Genomic DNA, 6071 nt, shown 5'->3' with positions numbered 1-6071 from the left:
TGGGAGGAGGGCCTGGCTGGTGGGCAGGTGGTGGGGGCAGGGGGCGTAGAGAGGGGTCAGGGAGAGACAGCCAGACCCTGGGGAGCCACCAGTCTGGTGGGGAAATTCAGCTCAGCCTTGCCCCTGGAGTACTCAGCTTAGTCAGACCCATTCTGACCTTGGATCCCCAAGGCCAGTTAGTGGGGGAGATAAAGGCCTTGCCCCAAGGATTCTGAGTCTGATATGGGAGACTATTCCAAGAGCGCTGAGGCTGGTGGGGAAGAGACTCCCCGGCCCAGTTCCCCAAACTAGTTGGGGGGATATAACACTTCCCTTGGCATTCCCAGGCTGATGGGAGCAGTTGGCCAGCCCCTGAGGGACATAACACTGTTCTCAGGGACCTTGAGTCACAAAAGAAGAGAGTAAATGCATACCTAGGACACAAAGGTCCATAAACACACAGAAGCAGAAATGAGCAAGGGATGAATTCAGCCTTTTGCATGTGACTCTCTGCGACTGTGTGTGCGTGTGACCCTGTGTGTGACATGCCTCTGAGTGTGTGCTTCTGTTTCTGTGACTGTACGTATGCCCCAGGGCCGAGGCTGCTGAGGCGGCTCTGGGAGCGGAGCTGGCTGGGTCCGTCGCTCATTCACAGGACACGCATTTACTGAGCGTGCACTTTGTGCCAGTCACTGGGCTGGGCCCTGTGACACCATGGAGCCCTCAGTAGGGTGTGGCTCCTGCTTTCAGGACACCACTATGTATGTAATGGGGCTGGATGAAGCCCTTAAACAAGAAATTCCCTTTATGCTGTGACCTGTTTAGAGGAAGTACAGGAGGCTGCAGGAACATAGGGGAGGGGGATGTCCTAGAAGATGGGATATTTAAGCTGTGCCCTGAGTAACAGGCTTTAGGTCTGGGAAAGGGTGTGCAGGTAGAGGGAACAGCATATGCGAAGGCTGCCGACCTGGGGAGAGAGACCTGAAGACAGTTTTTTTTTTGGAAGAGGTAACTGCATGGGTTTTAGAAGAGATAGGCAGGTAAGAGGTAGGTCCTAGCTTCAGGGTGAGGGGTGGGGTTGAGTGTAGTGGGAAGAGTTTGGAGTTTTCTGGCCAGAGCCTGCACCTGGGGACAGAAGGATAATGTCCCCAGGAGCCTGGGGGATCTGAAGCTGATGGAGCAACTCCATTGAGGACAGGAGAGGCTCCTGGGTGGCGGGTTGAGGGATGAGCTGCTAGAGGGGCTTCTGGGCTATGTTGGGGGAGAGAGAGCGAGCCACAGGGAGGCGGGGCGGGGGGCGGGGGGGGAGAGCCTGGGGAAAGCCCCCAGTGAATTCTCAGTCTGGAAGGGGGATGTGACAACAGCTCTCTCACAGGGTAGAGGTAAGGATTACAGTAAGTACACTTTCCCAAGTCGCTCTCAGTGAGCTCTCCAGAAGCTCACTTGTCGAAAGAACTATATTGTCATACTTTCCCTTTTAAAGCTGAGGAAGCCGATTCAGAGAGGGCCAAGGTTGCAGAGCTCAGCGTGAGAGTGAGCGGGCTGGAGTGGTTTGGACCCTGGTCTGAGTCTAAACCTGGCTGCTTCCCTGGAGTCCCACAGCCTCCAGCAAGCGAACACGCCTCTTGAGTCGGTCACTGGGGGCTCCCGGAGGATCTGATGCTATAACTATTATTACTGTTTATTACTAATTATGACTGTGATGCCGAAGACATCGTTGGTCCAGCTGGGGTTCAGACCTTCCTGCCGCCCGCGTGGCTTCCTCCCCCAGAACTCCGGGCCCAGGCGGCCCCGCGCGGCGACCGTGGGAACAGTCACCCCCAGGAGCGGGGTCTGTGTAGTGGCGCCCCCTGGAGGCAGCTGTCGGAATTGCCTCAATAACCCGACCGCCCAACGCGGGGTCCTCCACGGGCGCTCAGCACCCCTGCGGGCCAAAAACCCCCAGACAGCGGCCACGGCAGGCAGGGAGGGAAGAGGAAATAAAGAGGAGATCATTTATTACACCACTCTTGTATACTGGGCAAGGTGCTGGGCATTCTCTGCATTTTCTCGTGGAACACCCACTCATTCTCATTTCCCAGATGTGGAAGCTGAGGTTCAGGGAAGTTAAAACAGCCCAGCCATGCAGAACTGGATTTGAACCCAAGTCTGCACCATGCCTGGGCCCCTCCTGGGTAGGTGTGAGGAGGAAAAGGCCACCGGACACTCACTAGACTATAAGATGAGCCTCTGGGGACGCCTGGGTGGCTAGTTGTTGGGTGTCTGCTTTTGGCTCAGGTCATGTTCTCAGGATCCTGGGATCAAGTCCCACATCGGGCTCCCTGCTCAGTGGGGAGCCTGCTGCTCCCCCTGCTTGTGTGCTCGCTCCCTCTCATTCATAAATAAATAAATAGATAGATAAGTAAATTATCTTTTGGAATGCATCAGGTACTTGACAATGCTTTCTATGTTCCCAGTTCATCCTCACAACAAACCTAGGAGGTTAAAAGTGTCATCTGATTTTACTGAGAACAATGAGGCAGAGTGCCCTCCCTAAGGTCACAAGGTGACTAATTGCAGAGGGAGTTTTAGCTTGGATTTGTACCCTGGCTCCCTTGAAGCCCCGGGCTCTTCCTATCCTCCTTCTGCCTCTAGATGGGAGCTCTTGGCACACACAAGTGCAGCAGAATGGCCTTTACCTGCGCCAGTAATAATGAGGAATGTGTTACCCTCAGTTCACTCAACTCGCTCATGTGCTGAACCTCATATTTGATTGCTTTTCACAACAATCCTGTGAAGAGGGTGTTAATTGTCCACTTCATGGACAGGGAAGTGAGGATCCGGGAGGTTGGCTTCCCAAGGTCTCACAGGGAATGCTCTGGAATAAGACAGAGGCTGCTCCTGAGGCTCCCCTCGCTGTGCAGCCCTCTCTACTTCCAAAATCATCCCTCTGCCAGTCATCCCTGGCATTCCTCCCTGCTTAGCCCCCTCCCTGCCCCCTTCTCTTGGCCAAGGTAACTGCAGGCAGAAGCTTGAGTAAGGGGAGCTAAGAGGAACCTCTTGGGTTGGGTTCCTGCCCAGAGTGGTGGCCAGGAGGGTGCTGTTCATCAAGGATGGGATTTCGATCAGTTCACAACTTTTCCAATTCTGGTTTTGGTGTCAATTTAGAAAAAAGGTCTTCCTGAATTCTCTGCCAAGGACTCATTTTCCCATGGTTTAGTTCTTTTTTTTTTTAAGATTCTATTTATTTATTTCACAGAGACAATGAGAGCTAGAACACAAGCAGGGGCAGTGGGAGAGGGAGAAGCAAGCTCCCCGCTGAGTAGGGAGCCTGGACCCTGGGATCATGACCTGAGCCGAAGGCAGATGCTTTACAACTGAGCCACCCAGGCACCCCGCCTTGGTTTAGTTCTTAACCTTAGGGAACTCAGCAGGAAAGAGGGAACACAAAGCATGATCCAGGAGACAGTTTAATGAAGGAACTATTCACAGAGGTGTGGCAGGAGCAGTGAAGCACCCTGGGGGCTCCCAACAGTGGAATGGAATCAAACGGCCAGGGGAGGGAACCTTGTTAATGAACCTGGAGGGAGTTGGACCCATGGGTTCAGGCGTCCTGCATGGGCTGCGGCTTTCCATGGAGGAACCTAGTAACTGCCAACATCACAGGGGGAGGCGGGTGGTAGAAATCTCTCAGTCTAACTCCGCTCCTTCACGCTGATCTCCTGTCAGGGTCTTCCATTGGCCAGACCCTACCAGAAACTATAAGGCAAGGGGCCCAGATGAGAGTCTCGGCAGGGGTCAGCCCCAGCTCGGGCAGCAGAGCAGAGAAGCATGGAGAGTGGAGGTCTGGCAAAGAACAGCCAGCCCAGGACCTGCTCTTCTCTTCTGGACTTGGCTTTGTGGAGGCGCCCGAGAGACAGTGAGGCTATGCTGGCCTTATGACAGACACCTCCCCCTTCCTCCTCCTTGCGGGTCCAGGTTTCCTTGTCTGTGAGGGTGGCCTCGTCCTGGAGTTCATCTCTCCCATCCTTGGCTTCCCCGGTTCACACTGTCTACATGGCTCAGCTCCGGACCGAGCATTATTCTCTGCGAGCGATTGTCTCCCCGACAACAGTTCTTCCTTCCTCTACACTTCAAGCTCTTTGCAAACAGCAGCCTGGGCCAAATAGGGCTAATCGCCCGACGTGGGCCTCGCACAGGCCGAGGGCCACTGTTTGCCAAGGGAATGGAGTCGTGTCCTCACCCACCTCGCTCTGCCTCGGTAGACACGATTTGAGCACATGTGAATACCTATTTCCCCAAGTACATGAGGGCTCTGTGGTGGTGGTGGTAGCGAGCAGGGCAGGCCTGGCGTAATGTGGGCCTTGGATGCTTTGACGATTGGCCTGGTTAGGACCGTTCTTCTCTCATTCATTCAACAACCTTTATTTATTTATTTATTTATTTATTTATCTATCTGAGATCTTATTATGTGCCAGGCCCTGTGCAGGGCGCTGGGGACACAGCAGTGAACAAGACACGCCAAGTCCCGGCTCTCACAAGGGCCTCATTCTAGTGGGGACAGCAGACTAGGAGGGAATGGAAGACCAATTGTGTGATCGCAGAGCGTGCTAAGTGCTGTCCCGAAAATAAACAGTACATGGACGGACATTTATGCCGGGGGCGGGGGACATGAGGGAAAGGTTTTCTGAGGAGATGCCACGTCAGCTGAGACCCAGAAAGGGTAGCAACTGGGATGCGAACCCCTGGAAAGGATGTTCCAGGCAGAGGGAAGAGCGAAAACTAAGGTATGGAGGCACAAGCGCTTCTGGGACCCTGGGAGATTCCGAGTTGCAGCTTAAGGAAGGCCTCAGGGGAGGTCAAAGGGGGTGAGGGATTGGTCTTGGGGACAGCCCAGTGGCCAGCTCCTGGGCTGGAGGTGGAAGGGGAAGGGATAGCCCTTCTCAATGCCACCCTTGCCTCCTGTTGCCTAGCACCCACAGCAAACAGTGCTGCCGGCAGGCTTGCCCTTTCTCCCTTAGCAGCTCTCTGACTGGCAGCAGCTGTCAAATGACCAGCAGCTGAGGCTTTGCCAACCTCCTCCCCTGGAATATTTTAGGGGTAAGTCAGAAAATGACCAGCCGCCTCCTTAAAACCCAGCTTTTTCTCCTGCATGCCTTACAAGGGTGTACTTGGCTACCCTGGGTGTTAATCTCCCAGCCCCTTGCATTAAACAGAGAGATATAAATACACGGCCCCAGGCAGCACACTCAGACACACTGACTGATGCTGCCGTTGTGCAGACCCCAGTCACAGAGGACACTCCAGGCGTGGGCTTGTGAGCACCCACTCCCGCATCACACGCGGGAGCCCTGGTCCCTCACAGGCACATGGTTCTGCGCAGGCCCATACCTAGTCCATAACCACCCATCACCACACATAATAACCACTCTCTAGCCCCCAGATTATACAAGCACACAACCACACACAGACAGTACCCCACCCCCGTTGTCCCAGAGTTACACACAGGCATGCAGTCCCACATTCTCCCCCTACACACACACACACACACACACACACACACACACCATGTAGTGTTCACACAGCCTCCAGTGGGCACACTGATCGCAACACACAACCCACATCAGCTCAACGCAGCAGCACCACTGCCTCCCACCACCGCCCTCCCTCCCTCCTCCCTACCACCTCTCCCCCACCCCCCTCCGGTACTCAAGGCCTCTCTGATTAAACACACATCCAGCCCCTCGCTCTTTACAGTGCGGAGAGAAAGCATTCTTTTATGATTGAGTCAAAGACCTCCCCAGACGGAGGGGTTAAGTGGAAAAAAGGCTTCAGAAGGAGAATGCCCGAGGCCCAGGTCTGCGATGGGGCCGGCAGCTTCTGACTTAGGGAGAAAGACATCAGTGTTGAAATTTGACCCTGACTCTAATGGGCTAAGGCCTTGGGGGAGGGGGCATGCCTTGGAGGGGACAAAAGCGGGGCTGGGTCGGGGTGACAGGTGGCGCAGGAGGAGAGACTCCAGGAAATCTCGCAGCATGGGGGTGGCCCTCGGTGTTAAATCTGGACTCGACCTTATAGGCTTAAACCGATAGCCCTTCCCTAACTCCGGCAAC

The sequence above is a fragment of the Mustela nigripes genome, chromosome 14, assembly GCF_022355385.1.
Source record: "Mustela nigripes isolate SB6536 chromosome 14, MUSNIG.SB6536, whole genome shotgun sequence".
NCBI lineage: Eukaryota > Metazoa > Chordata > Mammalia > Carnivora > Mustelidae > Mustela > Mustela nigripes.
The sequence above is the reverse complement of the archived record's forward strand: the minus strand, read 5'-3'. Positions refer to the sequence as shown.